The sequence below is a fragment of the Taudactylus pleione genome, unplaced genomic scaffold (assembly GCF_031769625.1).
Source record: "Taudactylus pleione unplaced genomic scaffold, aTauple2 ptg000129l, whole genome shotgun sequence".
NCBI lineage: Eukaryota > Metazoa > Chordata > Amphibia > Anura > Myobatrachidae > Taudactylus > Taudactylus pleione.
Genome location: NW_028284531.1, coordinates 2,743,602 through 2,761,893, shown reverse-complemented (window position 1 = coordinate 2,761,893; position 18,292 = coordinate 2,743,602).

Below are 18,292 nucleotides of genomic sequence, written 5' to 3'. Positions count from 1 at the left end.
TTGCATACTATACCTTATTTTACTAATTTATGCAGCTTGGACAATCAGACCAAGTCATTCTTTCTTTCAAAGGCATTGAAGGGTTGGGTCCAGGGGATCCCCACAAATCCTATTGACAGAAATTTTAAGGGGCTTGATTACTGTGGTATCTGGCAGTATGGAAGGGGAGTACAAAGTTGTGCTGTCTAGTTTTATGGGGCCTCTTTGGTAGATGAGTTGGTGGCAATTAATAAAAATTCAACAATCACTGGACTTTTGTTTGACAATGTTATTGTTAGGTCTGATTTGATTTTATGTAAAATGCATAGGTAAATAATTTACAGTTGGCTAGGGGCCATTGAAATTCAGATCTTGCACATACAGAGCTGCTAGTTTGTCTTATAGTTTTAGCTAAGTGATTTTTACAAGTTGTCACCAAAAGGTGGGCTCAGTGACTTATTTATAAAAACCTTCTGACACTGTCCAGGTTTGAGTTTGAAAGTATTTTAATAAGTCTTAGGTTGCTTTAGGTTTGCCAGTTGAGCAGTATGGCACTCATTCATTTAGAATAGAACCAGAGAATTGTGCAGCACCAGCAGGTTCTTCTATAAACTCCATAAAGCAGTAAGATCATTGGAAGTCATAAGCCTATAAGAGCTATTTGAGTGGAGTTAAGTTATCTTGTTAGTGGTGCTTCCTACGAGTTGTTTTGGGGAACCTAAAGTCTTAAGCCTCCCGCCACTTTGGGGTAATTAAGTTATTGTCAATGTTGCTCTACAATAGTTTTTTGTGGTTTTCACCTTCATCTGGGTCACCCAACACCTGTTTTCCCTTCCTTGGCTAGGTTTTTTCATGTCTTAATTATTACTGATGTAGGGACCTTCTTTTCTAACAAGCTTATACGGGAAGTTTTGTTGAGTATGGTTTGTAGGTCACTCCTATATATATTGGGCCAATATGCATCCATTCGTTCATAGAGCCCTATTTTTTCTTGGTTTCACTGAAGTATAGTGGTTTGGCATGAGGAGGATGAGATGGGGTGGTCTTTTAGACTGTCTTTGGATGGCTGAAGGGAAGTTAGGGGCCCCTGATTTCAATAGTGCTTTACATAGGAGGAATGAACTGGAAATGTGTAAGGACATTGAGCTTTGTAATATTATAAAGCAGGATCTACAAGTGTTCTAGGAACGTAGGCCTAGAACACTTGTAGATCCATCTGAGAAAATTTTGTGTAGATTTCAGAGGTGTACACAACGGGGAGTGGTTTCGGAGAGGGTCTAAAGTGAATGCTGCAGTTTTCAAGTTTGTCCTATCCTAAAACGGGTGTGTTATCAGCCACCCTGGTTTGCAGATTGAGGAGATTATTTTTACTTGGTTCAGTGGGTACAATCCTTTCATTATGGCTCTTTTATTGTTTCTTTAGTTTATGGTGGCGGCCCGGGTTTTATGAACCCGGTAATTTGGATATCAGTACTCTTCTATGGCTTATTTTGGTGCAACAGTGTTTGGGTGGCATTTTCTTTTTGAGAGCGGCTAATGGGGCACTACCGCAGGGAAGGACCTGGTCTCCATCTCAGGGTGGAACCAGTACTAGACCAATTAAAGGGATGTGGTACTACCCAATCCGGTTTGCACTGGGGTGGAATTCTGCACCATTTATTTAAATATCATTACTGGGCTGAGGAAACACTGCTTTTTCCTGTTGCCAAACTTAATTAAATATTCAATCATAATTTGATCAGTAAATTAGGCTGTGACCTCATTTTTCCAAAACATCTGTGTCCAAGCCTTTATTCATTTAGTTAAGTATAGTGGAATAATAAAGCCTATGGGTGGCTTATCCTCCATCTGTGCCTATCAATGTTTCACTTTTTTCCACCTTATATTTGTTATTTCTGTCTGATATTTCTGTATTGGTAACGTGCTTTTCTGCTCTGTGAGTCTACTGTTCAATATTTCAATCATGTTAAACTTGTGTTATTAAATGAATAAATTCTCTCCTACGTCTGTGATAGCTAAAGTGATTAGCACCTATGTAGTTTGAAGTTTAGTAATGACTGAACTTTTGACTAAGCTGTTTTTTTTCTTTACATAACAGCATGACAGTATAGGAGCAAGAGCCAGTACTGTCTGGTCATCAAGTTTATTTAAGTGTGATCATTCCAATTATTGGCAATCTGCACATGCTCAGGGCAGATTCTAATCTTACACCCTGTCAAGATTATTTAGCTGAAATATGATGTAAGAAGCATGAGAGAAAAGCTGCCAATCCTTTACTAGGCTGTAGTTTTGATTCATGAATGTTATGTAATAGTGGTAATTTCACTCATAAACATCTTCTGTCTTTAACTACATATTCACTTTTGTTTCATAAATCATGCTGTGTAACTTCTTGGTTATTTTATTCATTATTTTTTTCTGCTTTGCATTGAAAATAAAATTGAAGTTTTAGAATGGAAGCTCCTGGGCATTATCTCTGGGAGATCACTTGAGAATTCTTAAACTCCGCTGTAATGATTGACTGAATCTAGAGTGGGAAGTATTAGCACACTTTACTTGTCAATTAAGTTATCCATAGGTTAAAGGCTTTTTACTTTAAATGGCTGGAATGGATATATATATATATATATATATATATCAATGAGATGGGCAAACAGAGTATTTGATATTGTTCTACATATCATGCCTGATAATTGATAACAGAACTGTTGCAGAATATGCTTCTTTGTGAATGTATCAATATGCAGGGAAGACTGTGGTACATATTTTACTGTGGCCAGAATAGGTGAGCACTACATACTATAACGGTAATGTCTAAATCCCCTTCACAGAGAGGATCCTGACGTCATCAGCCAGTGTCCAGCATCATTCCCTACCATCCAAGTGGGCATAGAGGGGGAATATAACCATGTGGCGAGCGTAGCGAGCCACCGTGCCCGAAGCGTGGCGAGCGCAGCGAGCCCACGAGGGGACAACAAACTTGTTTAAGTGGGGACAAAGTACTTCTTTAGCTGGCTCTCATGGGCAGGAACTGCACTTATGCCCTCACTCACGTCACTTCTAGGTCCCTAGGACGAAGGGGAAATACAGCCAACCATACTATAACATGAAGGATTAACAAACAAGTTCTACAATAGAGTGCATTGTCACAATGTAAGAAACACAGCGCTACCTACTGTCTCTCTAGTAACACTCAGATTTTCCTATACTCCAGTAACCCTTCTTGGCAGCAAATGCTTACTATGTTAGGTCTATTTTTCTAATTGCTTGTGATATCTTTCCACAAGTATTGTAAAGATATCTCCAATCATAAAAAACTGAAATCTTTGAGTGCTCAAAACCAGCTGCCTTTACAAAATAAAACTAAGTGTCACCAGCAGTTAAAAACATTGAATGCTGAACCAAAAATTTAATACAAAGTTCTAACACTTAACTAAATATTAAGGATGACAATTAAATTTTTTCTATCCCTTAAAGCGCAGTAATTTTTCCCCTTTTATTTCAATCATATTTCCCTGCAAGATGATGGACTCTCGGGAAAAGAAGAGAAAAGCCACAGGAGTGAAATCTAGTTAAGTAAGTTCATAAACAGTTGATTGACCCTTTGTGATTATGCAGTATACACTAGGGGCATTGGTGTTGAGTTCTCCACCACGTTCTGAGTCTGGGTCCCTCTTTAATAGATGTAATTGGTATTATTTATATTTAAGTGCCAACATATTGTATTCCATGTCTACAATCATGTGATCTACTGGACAGAACTGTAAGTGAAGAAGTCCTTGTTCTTGCAGATCTCTCAAGAAATGATACTTCACACTGATGTGCTGTTGTCCCAAGTCAGCTATCAGCTGTCTCCGCCATATCACCTCTTGGTTTGCATGTGCTACTGAAAAAAAATCTGCCTCTGTTGAGAAAAGCATTAGAAATGATTGTTTTCTGCCAATCCAATTAACTGGTCCTGCACCAAGTAAAAATAAATTGCCATTAATAGACTTTCTATCAGTACAGCCTCTAGTTTATTCTTCATTTCCCAAATGTAAATTGCAGGAAGTATTGTTTGAAAGTTCATGGTTCCATTTAAATGGTGTATTATCCTTTTTACAGCATTCTAATCCTGTTACTGTGCAAAGTAAAGTCTGGTTACAGTGACAATGTAGAACAATTATTCTACTGTTTTACAATTTTGATGATTATCTGGTCTTGAAATATTTTTTTTATTTTGATTAAGAAAAAATTTAGATATGTTTCTTAAATCCCCTAATGGCATAAATTTTAACAAACTTTTACTTAAGTAAAGACCAGGAGACATAATTATGGCATATCAGAATTTGTTTTTATTGAAGAACTGTTTCAAAACTTATGAATACTGTTACTATAAGTAATAAATACATTTTACTTAAGCCAATCAACTAAATGAGCTGAAAACAAATAATACTGGTGACATATTAAAGCATGACAAACAGTTCAGGAGCCATGATGTAATTCAATAACCAATATTAACTTTAAAACAAGTGGATTATAGCACTCCCCCCTAACTCAACCTGTTCTTCAAAAATTGCAACATTTCTTCACAATTTAGATGACAAATGTGAATTCCGGGGTGGTATCCACTACCCTCATGTGAGGATGTTAACCATTCCATTCCCAAGCACACTCGACCAAACATGCATGCTAATTGTCCACTATTTTCCACACTTTACTGCCCTAATGACAATGCAAGACAAAAACAAAACACCAAGCATGCATTCAGGAACACAACGAGTTAGCTGGGTGGTAATTCCTTAAACTGAAAAGACCAATTTCCTGTTTCCCTTTCCTTAAATAACTACCTGTGGATCATGCTCTTCACTTTCTGCCAGCCTAAGTGTCACGAACAGCTGGTCCCCCATATGCCTCAATCTGAAACTGCTCATCATGGTTAATTGTCACATCATCACTCACGGTGAATAACAAAATTCATCTGCCACCATTAAGTAATTAGAAGACATAGCCCTTAGATTCTACTTTACACAATGGTTATCCCCCACTTTCTGGCCTGTCTAGCTTCAAAGGCTCTGTCTTGGTGGTTTCATTTTCTTCTCATTTACCCAGCCCTTGTATATTTCTAAATCCCCTAATGACTAAAACCTTTAACACCACAATAACATAACATACAATTACTTAGACGTTAAAGAGTTTCTAGCTGCCCAGAAAATGAAAAAGTGACCTGCAACCAGGGGCGGATTGGGTTGTAAAACCTGCCCGGGAAATTTCTGCAGCAGCCCTAAATGGGAGGAGGTGGAGTCTGTGAAGGGGGCAGGATCTGATGACATATATAAATGGATATGATGGTATATATGGGGCAAGTGGTGGAGAGACAGCAAGAAATGTCAGAGAGAGATGGGGGAGGGAGAGAAAAAAACGAGAGAGATAGAAAGATAGAGAGAGAAGAAAGCTGTTTTTTCTTCATCATTTATCAATGTACAATCCCATCTTCTCTATATATTAATAATAATGCCACATATCAGTGTGTGCAGGGGGCTGTTTTATTCCCCTCATATCACTGTATAGTGCCTTCAAATCGATATAAAAATAATACCACATATCATTGTGAGCTGGGAGCTTTATTAATCCTCCTAATATATCACTGTATGATCTCCTCTCCTCTATGTAATAACAATACCACATATCAGTGTGCTGGGAGCTGTGCTATTCCCCCTCATATATCACTGTACTATCCCCTCTCTCCTATAGAATATTAATACCACAGATCAGTGTGTGCTGGTGGCTGTGTTATTCCCACCCCCCCCCCTTCTATATCACTGTACTGTCCCATCTCACTTAAATAATAATAATAATAATAATAATAATAATAATAATAATAATAATAATACCACATATCAGTGTTCTAGGAGCTGTATTATTCTACCTCATATATCACTGTACAGTCCCCCTTCTCCTATATAATACTATCACATATAAGTGTGCGCTGGGAGCTGTGTTTACCCTCCTCATATATCACTGTGCAGTCCCCTCTTCCCTGCATATTAATAACAATACCACATATGGGGTTATTTCCCCTCATATATCATTGTACGGTCCCCTCTCCCCTATATAATAATAATACCATATATCAGTGTGTGCTGGGTGCTGTGTTATTCCCCCTCATATACTGTATAATTGTTTGGTCCCCTCTCCCCTATATAATAATACCACCACATATCAGTGTGCTGGGAGCTGTGTTATTCCCCCTCATATATCACTGTACTGTTCCCTCTCCCCTATATAATAATACCACATATCAGTGTATGCTGTGGGCTGTGTTATCTCTCATCATATATAACTTTATGGTCCCCTCTCCCCTATATAATACCACATAGCTGTGTGCTGGGAGCTGTATTATTCCCCCTCATATGTCACTCTATAGTCCCATCTCCCCTGTATAATAATACCACATATCAGTGTGCTGGCAGCTGTGTTATTCCCTCTCATATGTTACTATACTGTTCCCTCTCCCCTATATAATAGCAATGTCTCATAGCAGTGTGCTGTTAGCTGTGTTATTCTCCCTCATATGTCACTGTACTTTTCTGCCTCACCTATATAATAACAATGTCACATAGTTTACAGGGAGCTATGTTATTCCCCCTCATATGTCACTGTGCTGTTCCCCCTCCCCTATATAATAACAATGTCACATAACAGTGTGCTGGAAGCTGTGTTATTCCCCCTCATATGTCACTGTACTTTTCTCCCTCCCCTATATAATAACAATGTCACATAGTAGTTTGTTGGGAGCTGTGTTATTCCCCCTCATATGTCACTGTACTGTTCTCTCTCCCCTATATACTAACAATGTCACATATCAGTAGGTGCTGACAGCTGTGTTCAGCCCCCCTGAGGGTCACTTACCAGCCTTTTTCCAATGCTGGTCTCACTGCTCCCACAGTAACATAGTGGCCTTGGTGAAAAAGGAGTGGTGCCTGCTTCATTTTGCACTTTCAGGAACCACCAGTGAGACACTCCTCCATGTCTCCACCGCCGTATTCCGAGTGAAGAGCAGGAGCGCCATACGTTCAGCAGGTGATGATGCTCATGCTATGCTGTCTAATGAGGAGACCACACTGGAGTGAGACACCTGGTGGTGGGGAGAGGTAACTGCAAGGCAGTGTTACTGGCAGCCGTGAGAGACTGAGCTGCCTCTGCATGGTCCAGCCGCCTGACATCTCCGGATTTATCCACCGCCACTTCTCACAGGTGCGGCCACAGCAGTGAAGGCCCTGAAGGGGCTGCTGGTGAGAGAGATGTCTGACCCAGCGGGAAATACCCCGGTTTCCCGGTGGCCTAATCCGCCCCTGCCTGCAACTCACAAAACAGGACCTGCAGGAAAACAATAATGGGTGGTGAAGACACATACAAAAAACACAGCAAAGAACAACAAAAACACACAATAGCATCACTTGTGGCCTAGCCAAGGGAAGTAGAAGAGCGACCCTCCTAAAGGTGAAAAAAACTCCAAAAAACTCATATTCCAATCCACTAATAATGATGAAAAATGATGAAAAAACCCTTTGAGACCCTCACAGAGTGGTGGTCTATGCCAGCCAAGACTACCATGCACCAGGCACCACCCAACATTAGAGTCAAGGGGCAGCGCACCACCTACTGTACTGTGCAATCCATGGGGATAACCCTGCATGCAGAATTAAACAGTCCCAGGAAGTATTGCATTTGATGCAGGGTCACACTCTAGGACCAACTGAAAACCAAAACGAAGTTCTGCAGCTTCACCACCTTCTCAAGAAAGATGGCAACATCCAACCTGGATGGCTCTGAGGAGCAGCACTGCATGGCTAAGTGACTTGTAACCAAAACTCCTATTCTTGCAACTTATGTCAAAAATGTGCTAGACATCCTGTTTCCTATGTATTAGGTCATCATACAAATGTGAAATGGACCCCAACGACCACTTATACATCCCATGTATGAGGTGAAGGTACTTAAAAATGTTAGGAGCCTCCCCAGGATGCATCTCATTGCAAGTAATGAAAACATAGAATCCCCTAGCAAATTGTCATAGGATAAAAACTAACTCTCACCCATGCCTTTTTTTATTTTGTCTGGCAATTTTTTTAGATTTTGCCATAAGGGCAACCACAAAACATCCCTTCACAATTTTTGCCCTCACAAAAGGGACGTATTGGAACAATGAATCCCTAAATCCAGAGAAGACATCTCACCACAGTCAAAATATGAACATCCACTAGGGTGATTGCTGCTGCAAGGGCGACAGAACAAAATGGATAACTCCATGGGATGACAACTTCAGATGTCTACAGCCTTGGAGAGGTAAGAAGAAGCTCCACCAAAACCAGGCCACCCCATGCCAGAGCAGGAAGGAAGGTGGAAATCTGCAACAGAAGACATGTCAGGCACACTAGAAGCAGGCATCCCAGAGTCAGAGACAATGACCCAAGGAGGAGAACCCCCCAATACAGAAGGACCCATAACAGCCGGGGAACCCAGCAGCAGGTGCACACCAGAAGAGGTGAGAAAAGGCACAGCACTGGTGGAAGGTGACTGAGAGAAATGGGGCAGATCCTTGATGAAGGCCAAATAGAAGGGAAAGTTTGTATACATGACAGTAGAAACATTCACAGATGTGGCAGCCCACACAGGCTACGCAGCCAAAGAGGAGTGTATGGTACAGACCGAGCCATGAAGTGCTGCCAGAGAGCTAAAGCCCCAGCAGCCTGCTGCTTAGAAAGAGCACATAGAGCAGGTACCTGCGAGGAACCAGCCTGGTGGGCCCTACTGACTACAGCACCAGTTGCCCCCACCCTCCTGTGGCTTGAGAAGCAGGAGCAGCTGCCACTGGGGCAAGCTGCACCATCCGGCCATATGTGCAGCAATGCTGACCCCCCAATCCGGCAGGCCCGATGGGTGCGGGTGCAGAGCCCTGAGACCAGGCCCAATGCCACAGATCAGCAAAGGGGAGAGGACATGCACAGTGTGCAAATGGGGGTTAACCATGGGCCAATGCCGGCAGGCTGGAGACAATGGACAGAGGTAGGTTTTGCAGGACAACATCCTGGAGAGAGAGAATGGCGGCTGGGGTGCATCACAGCAGGGGACAGAAGAAGGAGCGACAAGAGACAGGTGAAGAAGGAAGGGTAAAAGGAAAGGATTAAAAAAGAAAAGGAAAAGATAAGTGGACCAGCCAGTAAACAGCTGAAAACACCTGAAAGGAACAAACAATTCACACATGTACCAGAGACAGATACTTGCGACAGGCAGTTGGGTCGTAATTTCTTCAAATAAAGAGACCCATTTCCTGTTTCCATTTCTAACTAGCTCTGGACCATCCCCCACTTCCACTACTGTTTAGCCTAATTCGCAAATCAAATCCCAATTCTGGCCAGAAACAGTATATTAACCAAACCCTTTCTATTTGTTTTTGTGGTTCTAAAGGTCTCTGCTTTGGGGTTATATTTTCCTCTCACTTACCCAGCCTTCGGATGTTTATTCTCATTTTGAATACCAAGGAAATAAATTATGATTTAAGTTATCATTTAAATTCGCAAAATCCTGGTTTAGGACTTGTAATATTTAAATGTAATCTCCTTGCTCAAAACAGACTACAAAATAATGCAAATAAATGAGTAGACAGATCCATCTGTTGGTCAATCTCTTTGCATATAAGCAGGGGTATAGTTTGCTCCTCACCAAATTCTCCTACAGTACAGTATATGAGTACATTTTTTATCCTAAGTTCTTGCATCCTGCTTCAGACCATATATATGAGGTTGGTTAAATAAATAAGGGAGCAACCTCTTGTTGTGTAAATGTATTCAACTCGTACATATACGTATAATCAATAGTGTGGCCTTTGTACATATTATTTTTCCACATAGCCACCATACTTGTCTAAACATTTGTTCCAACGGTACACCAAGGCATCTATCCTGGCATAGAAGAAATCAGTGTCAAGCACTTGCAGCCAAGACATGACGGCTTGCTTGACTTCACTGTTAGCTGCAAATGGTCTTCCACCAAGGTGCTTCTTCATTGGTCCAAAGAGATGGAAATCATTTGGTGCCTGGTGAGGGTTGTAGGGAGGATAGTCCAGTACCTCTCAATGGTAGTGCCATAACAACTCACGTGTGAAGCCTGGCGTTATTCTGCAGCAATATGATATCTGTTTGCAACAACCCAGGTTGTTTTCATCTATTTGCCTTCCACAAACATCTTTTTTTTTTTTTCTTGACAGGTATTTAGCACAAGGTACATAGTACACAACCAAAGTACATAAATATAACAATCATGTTACATCATAATAGAAAGAACAGCAGGTCTTATACAGATATTCACATATTGGTATTGAAAACATTCAGAACAAATATGAGCGGATTATACATATATTCATCCTAAAATTGCAAAAACGGTGTTAAGCAAATTACACAAAAACAATTCAAAATACTATTTCGAAGTTCAAAAACGGTTCCTAGAACTGAGTATTTTCATATTATACCAGGATGTGAAAACAAAACATCTCCTTAATGCCTCTCTTAATGTAGCTGATAGGGTGTGTATATATGGAAGTCAGATGTCGAAAAACTTCTTTTCTAGTTTCTCATTTTGTATTGTGGTGTTTGTCCAGTCCATTGAAAATAGGAATGAGAGCCTAGGATACATTAGTGAGAAAGGGATTGGTTCACGGGTAATCCACTGGGAAAGTAAGGTTTTCTTTGTGACTGCAGATAGTTTATTAAGCAAGATGCGGTTACCTTTTGTCAAGATATTCGAGCGCATGTTGGGATAAATTCCCCAAAAAGCCCAAGTTTTATCAATAGTGAACTGGACTTTTAATTCACTAGTTATATAGGTTTGAAGCGATTCCCATATTGTCTGTGCCTGTGGACAAGTCCACAAACAATGTACAATATCCGCCTCTGGTGATCCACATTTGTAGCAGTTAGAGTTAGGAGCGTCTCCAATAAGGAATTTTAATTTGGGTGTGAAATAGGATCTATGTAGAATTTTTTGATGCATTTCAGTGTAAGAAATAGAAACTAAATGTTTGTCTAGTTTGGTGTTGGCCTCCAAGATATTATTTATTGTAAGTACAGGGAAATCTGACTGCCATTTCAACAGTCCCACATTACCAGACTCTAAGTTAAGAAACAATCTCTGTCTTCGTCAGTTAAAGATGAAAGGATAGTTGAAATATAACTATTAGCTTGTAGGAATTGAAATAGTGGGATCGTTAGTGAAGATATTTCTCCTGTATCTGAGAGTGGGTAAGAAGAGTCAGGGTCTCATCTTGTAATAATTGATAAGCATAATGAAGACCCCCATTGTACCATGTCCTAAAAATCGGAGAAGATCTATGTGGGACAAATGTAGGATTACCCCATAATGACAGGAAAATAGAGGAATATCTTGGTGCTTTTAATTTTAGGTGAATCACTCTCCATGCCATACAGGTATTTGACTATAACATATTGTTTTTAACATTTTCTGGGAAGGCCTGTGGGGGTGTGTGTAGAAGTGATACTAAATCCCAATGTGGTAGAAAGGTTTGTTCCAGACCCAATGTTGTATATGTATTATATCCTCCTATCCAGTCTAGAGCAATTCTGTAGTTAGCTGCCAGGGCAAAAGTGTGTATGCAAGGTACATTAAGGCCTCCCATATCTTTTGATTGTTGCAGCTTAAATAGAGAAACTCTTGGACGTTTCCCTGCAAAAATAAATTTAGATAATGCTTTGTTAAGTTGATCAATAGCAGATTTGGGCGGAATTATAGGGAGCATTTGTATTACAAAAACCTCGGAAAACAGATCATTTTGTATAAATGGCATGGAAGGGTGATTAGGAAATTTTATGCCCAAGTAAGTAAGACAATTAGTAGTGGCCCAATGGAATGGAAAGGAGGTACCCCATCTCAATTTTGTAGATGGAAAAAACGCTAAGACTTCTGTCTTATTATGATTAATTTTAAATCCAGATACCAAATTAAAAATTTGAGGACTAGCGGCCCATGTATTCCTGTAGTAAAGCAGTATGTCATTGGCAGATGCCAAAATTTTTATTTCTAAATGATTCAATCTGATACCTTGCCATCTATCCTCTTTGAAAAAGTGTTGAAATAGGGGGTCAGGCGCCAAATTAAATAACAGTGAGGAGAGTGGGCACCCCTGTCTAATGCCTCGGGATACATTAAAATAACTAGTATTCTGAGCGTTTATGGTCAGGAAAGCCATTGATGTCTGGTATATTGTGTGAAATACATGTAAGAAAAAAAATTCCTGAAGTTGGAGAATTCTGGTTAACTGGGACCAGGAGACTCTGTCAAACGCTTTATCAGCATCACAGCTGATAACAATGCTTTCTTGTTCTAGAGAATTACCGTATGTGTGTGAAGCATGGCCGCCAGTAGAGTGTGCACATTATGTACAGAGTATCTGTTTTTAAGGAAACCTGTTTGTGCTGGGTTCAATAATCTAGGTAATATCAATTGGAGGCAAGAAGCCATCATTTTCATAAAGATTTTGAAATCTTGGTTTAACAGGGAAATTGGCCTGTCTGAGGAAACGAGCGTAGAATCTTTGTTCGGTTTGGGAATCAATATTACTCTGGCGGTGTTAAAATCTGGGGGAGGAGGATTGCCAGTGAGAAGAGAATTGAATAGTGTAGAGCGACAGGGTTGTATCTGGGAAGAAAGGTGTAAAAATTGCCATGGGTCTAATAATTGCAGTGACTCAATCATTAAAGATATAGTGGGTGGAGCATTTCAAGATTATCCCATTTGTCTAGGACCACCTGAGATATCTAAGGAGGAGTCAAGAATAGCGTTTAGATCCCCGCCAAAAATTAAAGAGCCCTCTGTCCAGCCCTGTAAATGAATGAATATATCTGAAAAAAAAAGTGGCATTTGGGCCTGTAGGGGCATAAATACAGGTCAAAGTAAATATTTCGTGGTCAATATCAACTTTTAAGTATATAAATCTCCCCTCAGAGTCTATGAATTCATCTTTAATCTCATAATGTAAAGATTTAACAAATAAAATAAGTACACAACGGGATTTTATGATAAAAGATGCACATTTGTATTCTCTAATCCAGGTGTCCTTTAATGTGTTAGGATCATCCGCTTTCCAATGTGTCTCTTGCAAGAACACCACATCAGGGCAGAATTTCTTTAAATATTTTAATATCTTCTTTCACTTAATTTGGGTGTTCAACCCCTCCACGTTCCAAGAGACTAGTTTAAGAGTATTTATGGCAACAGTCTCAGAGACAGCACTATCAGGTGTCACCGCAATCAACCAATACCCAGTCTATGGAAATAAAAAGGGCGAAGCCACATTATAAACACCATCCGCCCGTCCCAGCTAGCAGGCATAAGGACATTTACAACTCTAAATAGAGCACTTTTACCAGATATCCAAAGAAATTGTAACCTGTCAAATCTTTTACAAGTTTTTTGAATCCAAAAGGACAATTTCAAAATTCATGATTTCATAAGAAGAAAAATTACTTGTTTAGAGAAATTAGTATGTATAGAGAAAAGAACACGAGTGAGAGAGTGTACCAACTCCTCTTCATTACCCGGGTAAATAGAAAACATCATAACTCAACAACATCAATATTAATAAGAATACCATATTGAGCAGTAATAGCAATAGCGATATTTATTATATGCATGAACGTAATTATAAAAGACAAATATATAAACAATACTTATCAATCTTCTATGCATTCAGTCATTGTCATCCATCTGTGAACCAGGAGAAGCAGAATTCACGGCCTGCCCGCGTTTATATTCCGTTTTGCGGGATACAGTAGGGCAAAGCGGATTCCTTTAGAGAAGAGTTCCTTACATATTGGAGAGAATTCTCCTCTTCTTGGTGATACTTGAAAAGAAAAGTCTTGAAAAAGAAGTAATTTGTTTCTTTCATAGCAGGGATTATCTTGTTTCCTATATGCTTCCAGAAGTTTCACCTTGTGAAGGTAGTTTAGTAGCTTAAAAATGACTGGTCTGGGTCGTTGTTGCGAGGACTGGCATTCTGGTCCGATACGATGTACCCTTTCTACCATGCATAATAACGGTATTGATGTGACTCCCAGGGTCACAGGGAGCCAGATAGAAACCAAGGAAAGAAGATCTTTAGGTCGCACTGTTTCCAGGAGCCAATGAGGTGAAGATTGTTTTTTCTGTTGTGATTTTCCGAATCTTCAATTTTGTCATTTAAAGTGGCTAGGTTTGAGTCCTGAGACTGCAGTTGTGATTTGGTCTCATGTAAATCATCTTCCAGGGTAGAGATACGATCTTCAGCCTCAGTTAACCCTTTTAGTGTGTTGTGTAATCTGCGTGGTGACGGAATTGATTACCTCTGTCAGAGAGGCCAGTTTAATATCCAGAAGAGGTGAGATTATGTCAGATATTTCTTTGGCCCTTTGCACAGACAAAGAGCTATATTTGGTAGTGTCGAATAATGCGTCTACTGAGTCATTTCCCTTAGGAGAAGTTGTGGAGAGAGATGAGTTAGAGGTTGTAGCTTTATCTTTTTTGCCAGCTTTGGACTTCGCATTCTGAAAGCCTTTAGGACCATGAGGCGTCCTCATAACATAACATGTTTCTCCATGGTTGCGTATATGGATGCAATAAATCGGTCAATGAGAAATAGAGATAATATAATAGAAATGTGATATGTTAATGAGAAGTTGTTTCCACTTGTAAAAATAGATACCGAATTGTTGTATATTTCACCCAGAATGGAAGGGAGGGAGGGAAGGAGAGTGTGGTGTAAGTCAGTGTCAGCAGCCTCAGAGCAGGGAAGTGTTGGTTACCTTAGAGAGGGCAACAGACTGAGTACATATGTGGAGGGGGAGGTAGTATATCCTCTCACTCTTTGTCTGCATTTTCCAAAATTGTGAGCAGCGGCCAGCGTGGTACTCACAGATTGTAGTACTTTAGTCCTCTCAGATGGTTGTCGGTTATTCAGCTGTCAGCATGGGTTCCGGTGGGTAGAATGGCTGGAAGTCAGTGCATATATTTGCACTTTGCCAGGACTTATCCCCAGATGTTTGTCTGACAATCCCCTTGTGGATCACCAATTCTGGGGCAGGATGAGTGCCTTGGATTTGTTCTTCACAGGGGAGGGAGTGGGGGGCTCTTTTAAAATGCAGCCATTAGGTTGGGTCCATTCTCTGGAAATGTTATAGAGTGGTGCCTTAGTCTCCCTGTTGTTAGAATTTACCACCCCCTTACCATTTTGGGATTTTCAAGATGTCTCACCTAAAAGAGGCACTTCTATCAGTGGTCAGTTCTCCAAAATGGAACAGTCAGCGGGACCACATGGAGGCGGTAACAGTGGTCGGCGGCTGTAGCAGCGGTGACTGAACAGCCGCACAGCGAGCATCTCCAACTCCAGGACACGGCTTCTGGGAGGCTGGTAGGCCGCAGCCGGTTCCGGAGCTTAGGATGACCCCAGAGGCCAGGCAGTAGACCTGGGGAGTAGCGGGAGTCCAAGGGCCCTCATATGGCCATCAGTGACCGTGGTGATGGTCTGGCGGGGTGCTTAGAGAGTCCACAGGGGGAGAGCTGCACACGGCCAATTTTATAAAGGAAAGTTCTGTGTTAAATGAAGAGAATCACTTTTAAGACCCCTAGTCTCAAGGGACACTAGCCTCCAGGATGGCAGAATACTTGGACTAGTACTGCATTCACTATCACAGGTTGAGTGATTAACCTGTCAGGCTAGAGGGTGAAGGGGTATGCGGTGGTTCAGGGGAACACACAAAACCAACTGTCTGTGTCCCATTGGAGGGGATCTGAAGTCAACAAAAGGAGAGAGCTGTTCTGGGTATTTGGCAGCAGCGTCCCTGTCTGTCTCCAGGAGCGCAGTGTATCAAGCCCAGTAATGGAGGTCGCAACCCCAGAGCACTCAGTAGTCTCACCAGGAAGGGCCTGGGTAACATCAGGGAAGCCTTGTCTGCAGTAACAGAGGGACCGCTATACAGAGCGGTGACAACTGCCAGAAGCGCAGCACCTGCTGTGGATGTCTGAGATCACGACAGCTCCAGGCCAGAAATCAAGGCGCATCTTCTGGGCGTGAAGCAGGCCCCATGCATGAGAGTGATCCAGTGGGTTGCGGGCAGTGTCGGGAACGCACTCCAACTAGGGGGACACAGGACAGGTCAGTGCCCAGCAGTTAGGAAGAAGTGGAGAGTGGAAAAGACCCATTTTAATAGGGTCTGAAGCGGAGCTCCTGCAACACACTTTCACTTCTCTCAGCATCCAGGCCATGCCCCCCTCCACAAACATCTTAATGTGTTACAATAGTGCACAGCATTCACAGTGTCTTCCATGGTGAGGAAATCAACAAGAAGCATGCCCTTGTCATCCCAAAACACGGTCGCTATGACGTTCTATGCTGATGGATTAATTTTTAATTTCTTTGAAGGTGGAGACGATGTGTGTTTCCAGGTCATGGATGCTTGCTCCATCTCTGGTGTCACTTGCGGCACCCAAGTTTCATCACCTTTAACAATATGCTGCAGGAACTGGAAGCCCTCCTCATGGTACTGGGTCAAGGGCATGAGAGACAATCCCTTCTTTTTGGTTTTGTGAACTTCTATGAGTTGCTTTGGTACCCAGTGTTAACACTTTTGGTACCCCATTTGCTCATGAATGATATTGTGCATAGTAACCATTGAGATGTTTAGTTTGTCAGCAATATCACCAACTTGAATGCACCTATCCTCCTGAATCAGACCTTCAATGTGGCACAAATTGTCATCTGTGGTGGACGTGTATGGCTGGCATGAATCACTGCTCATCTTGGACGTCTGTCTTGCCATTATCAAAGGCAGTTTACCAAAACCAATCCAGTTTCCATGACATAATATTTCCACCGTATACCTCGATAAATTGATAATGAATTTCAGCTGCTGATGTGCCATTTAGATACAGAAATCTGATCACACTATGCACCTCAATGTTTGACCATGTTTCTGTCAGCTCCGCCATCTGACAAATGATGTTGGGACAGTATGACTGATATAAAGTGCAGTCTAATAGCTGTGAGGAGAAGCAGTGGTCTACCTGCTCTGGCCTGGTGGGAAATTAGAATGAAATAGAGAACATTACACATGTGAGAGGTCATGTTACCTTACTTATTGAATCACCCTTGTATTAGGCTGGAGTTTGCATTCCAGGCCTGGCCTTTAAGAATCCTTAAATATGTGGTTATTCTATGTACAAAATCTTCAACATCTCACCATGCAAGAAAGCTGTTGTATTTCCTTTGTATCTGGCACAATAAGCAAAGTACTGTTTGTAGTGTGCTTGACTGCATGAGAAAATGTTTCATCATAATTCTCTAGATCAGTTTGTGAATATCCCCTGGCCATTAATTTGGCTGAGTACTGTTCAACTTTGAAATCTGTGTTGCACTTTGAATGCTATTTGTAGCTTATGGCTTTTCTCCTTAGTGGCAGTTCAAAGAGTATCTAAGTTTGGTTGCTGTGGAAAGGACTTAGGGCCTGATTCAGCACGGATTGTTACACTGCGTCCGCATGCACCAGGCCAATGTTTGCAATCTGCCACAACTGTCAACCACAACTGTGCATATGGGTTCGATGGTTCTCAATGTTACTGATGTTTTCACTGTCTTGCTAACTAATGCGTATGTAAGTAAGGTGTAGGGGGCGGCTTTATGTAGTGCTGGGTGTCTGCATCTTGTACTGTGGTGGCAGTTCGATCGCATTCGTTTACATAAGTTTGCAACGGACTTGTGCATACGAATGCAGTGTTGCGATCCGCACTGAATCAGGCCCTTAATTCCTCTTCAGCAGCTTCACCATTCTTCTGATGTGTAAACTACAAGAAAATACTGTATCTGGATTGCTGCTTCACCCAAGTATTTTTCAGATACTCCATAGAATATTAGTATGCATCTGATAATTTTCATCAGGGTTCTGTTCTTCCCTTTAGTTACTCCATTTACTTTGGTGTATATGCAACTGTGCTTTTAATGCTTTCTGCTGCGCTTTCTTAAGATGTTCTCTATATTATGCTGCATAAACTCACTTCCATTGTCACTTTCAAATGTAAGTGGATTTCGATGAAACTTGTTACTTTATTACATGGTCCTGTAATTTGCCCATTACTTCATCTTTGTCTTTCTTTAAATAACTAACTATGAATTTTGAATAGTTGTATGTCAAAGTCTTGTTGCTTCTTTGTGTGTGTAATTTCCTCATACCACATACTGTATGTCACAGTATATGAGATCAAAGGCCAAATGTAATAGGATAAGAGTTTA